Here is a 3,187-nt window from a genome sequence, read left to right as displayed (position 1 = left end):
GATGGACTTGCTGATGAAGATCAAGGATTGCAGCCTTCTGTGGGGATTACAACTCAAAGTAAAGAAGATCAACATTTTAAAAAAATCCTCACAACTGAACCAATAGACAATATCATGATGAATGGAGAAAAAGGTTGAAATTGTATTTGTCTTGCTTGAATACACCATCAATGCTCATGGTTGCAGCAGTCAAAAGATGAGAAAACCAGTTGCATTAGGTAAATCAGCTGCATGTGACCTTTTTAGAGTATTGAAGAACAAGGATGTCACTTTGAGGACTAAGGTGTGCCTGACCCAAGCCATGGTGTTTTCAATTGCCTCATATGCTTATGAAAGTTGGACATTCAATAAAGACAACTGTTGCAGAATCAATGTATCTGAATCGTGGTGCTGGATAAGAATATTGAAAGTACCATGAGCTGCTAAAAGGACAACCTGATCCCTCTTGGAAGAAGTATGGCCAGAGTGTTCCTTAGAGGTAAGCATGGGGACATTTTCTCTTTTACATATGCTGGACATACTGTCTAGACAGACCAGTCTTTGGTGGAGGACATCATGTTTGGTAAAGTAGAGGGCAGTGAAAAGGTGGAAGTCCATCAAGGAGATGGATTAACATGTGTCTGCAAATTGGGCTCCTGACTCCATGGCACCTAACAACAGCGAATCAACTAGCGATGAGAACAACTTTGCCATCAGGCAGAGGGCATTGCAAATACAATCACCTCCATTCCTCAAGAGATAAACCCAGGGCAAGCGAGTCTCTGTCAGGGGCTTGTCTGAGTGTATTCTTCATGGGCATTACTGGAGGTTTCACAGTCCCGAGTCTAGCCCAACAGTGATGTCCTGACTGCCTTGGTCAGAAGGCCCTGGGCCAATTTTATACGGTCTTTTATATAACCTAATATACATTTCCCAATCATATTCCTGTTCCCACTTCTATAGTCCAGGAACCCAGGAACTGTGATGTATTGAACTGCCACCAATCGTGAATTTGTGATGGGCCCTTTGTTTCATGCTTTATTTAACTAGCTTCCTGACTGAATCCTCGGACACCATTATTCCTTTGTACTAATGGTGTCTTCATCCAGATGGTATGTCTGTCTTTGTCTATCTTTGTCCCATTTAAGATTTAGTAAATGTTCTCCTTAAAATATGTTTGATATTGGGGGTTGCTTTTGTACCCTAAAACAAGGTAAACATTGCCGTTATATTTCTCTTTCATGAACAGTTCATCATTCTTTCAGGTTGATTGTATCCTTGGGGGAAATCATCACAATGTTTTTATAATGAGAAAAACAAAACTGTATTTGGTATATATATGTGGTAAAGAGAATCGCTTCTCGGCCTTTTGGCTAAGATCAAGTGTAGTATATGTGGTAAAGAGAAAAGAGAGGTGAGAAATGTGCTGACACGCCCTCACACCTCTGTCTGACAGAGTCCAAAGAATAGAGAAGAGTACCAGTGTACAGACAGAGTTGATGGTGGCTTGAGTCTTCCAGTCTAACCTAAACAATAGCTAATCAGTAACACATGAACAGGACCTTCGGCAAAGATCTTTGCTGAGAATTTTTGCAATAAAGACTCTCAGCAGGGTCCTTTGTGGACCCATCAGACCAGAATTGGAGACAATAAAGGAGAGAGCGCTCTTCTATTTACATGTCTTATTCTGGAGGAGGATTCCCTTCAATATACCTTCTTTATTCCTGTGTACCTATCTGCTCCTCCCTGCCTCCCTGGATTACTAGGGAGGTCGTTCTGGGCTGCTGCCCCTTATCGCCCTCAGACCTCACCTTGGCCGCTGGGCAGTCAGAAAGTGAATGTTGGATACAATGCAAGATGGCATTCGGACGATTTCAACACTTAATAGGAAACCGGGGCTCTGTCAGGGAGCCTTTAGCTTTAGGCACTGACACAATGGAACTTCTGTGTATTTTAAGAAATTTATTTAATTTCATATGAAGTCAAAAAGATAATGGAAGCCACTCCATGAGCTAAGAGTCATGCTATCTAAGGGAGATAGAATATTGTATACAAATGCCTTGTTTTAATAAAATAGAAAACAAAGTCAAATGTTTTCCCCATAGATCAAATGACTTAGAAAATGGGTAAATAAATGCAATGACCCCACAAGTATTCACAGATTAAAAACTAATTTCACTCAATTAACTGTGTGTGTGCGCGTGCGCACACAATGTGGTTCTAAGTCCTTGAGACACATGAACTAACATCAACAAATTCTCAACAATAATGGAAGATTTAGCAATAAACAAATAAATAAATGTAACATCCGTCCTATGTTCCTGAGAGAGGGGGAAAAAGCAAACTGTAGGGCTGAAGAGTAAAGACAGACATTTAGGAAAACCAGTTAAAAAGACACCGCCATGTGAGAGTTGGAAGGAAACTAGGCTTCAGCGAATCAGAGAGACGTGTGGACAGCTGGGGGAATGTCTTGTAGGCCAAAGCAACTAGGCAAAGACCCGGAAGCAGGAGAGAATATCCTGTTTTGCTAAAAAAGGACTTGAGGTGATGTGGCTAGAAAAGAACGGGAAACTATTGTGTATTCGACTCCTTGTAGCAGAGACGTAGATGTCCACATGCTGGTTTAAAATGCCTGCTGCCCAACACGCTTTACAAAACACAGCATCAGCTGACTAGAAAGCATTAATGTGATCAATATGTAAACCACATTTGTGGTAAGCAAAAAAAAATTACTACTGGATGTATAAAACAAAAATACAGAAATAATTTATTTGCAGATGTCTTGAAATTATTTAGTCACATTTTATTAAATTAAAATCTAAATTGTACCCATGATTAATATAGGAAATACATGTTCAAAATTTATGTACTATTTGTGGAAAATTAAAACACAGATTTCAAAATCTGATACAATGGTTTCACTCCTTGAACTCCCTTAAACATTATTAACAGCAATTCTCTTTCATAAGGGATGTGTTTTATAATAATCAGACAAAAGGAGATCAATTATACATTTTTTCATCATTAGGATTTCCAGAGTTCTGGATTTTATGAGTTAAAACAAGTTAAAACTAATATTTCATTTTTGGGAAATTTTAGTTTACATAAGTGTTTGTTATTGTTATTGTTAGAGTTCAGAGTATCTTCACAATTGCCCTAAGCTACTCCATTTTGAAAAAGCTTAAGTGCCATCCCCCATTTTAAGAGA

The 3,187-nt window shown here is 38.9% G+C and overlaps 1 pseudogene; it reads left to right on the top strand.

Annotated features, from left to right (window-relative positions):
• The first annotated feature begins 1,332 nt into the window (after window positions 1-1,332).
• On the top strand, window positions 1,333-1,417 carry LOC115870297 (annotated as a pseudogene).
• The last annotated feature ends 1,770 nt before the right edge of the window (window positions 1,418-3,187 follow it).

Source organism: Echinops telfairi, unplaced genomic scaffold (assembly GCF_000313985.2).
Source record: "Echinops telfairi isolate 266 unplaced genomic scaffold, ASM31398v2 ScPeMD7_443;HRSCAF=831, whole genome shotgun sequence".
In the NCBI taxonomy this organism is placed as follows: domain Eukaryota; kingdom Metazoa; phylum Chordata; class Mammalia; order Afrosoricida; family Tenrecidae; genus Echinops; species Echinops telfairi.
Note: the sequence above shows the minus strand (reverse complement) of the source record. Positions and strands in the feature narration are given on the sequence as shown.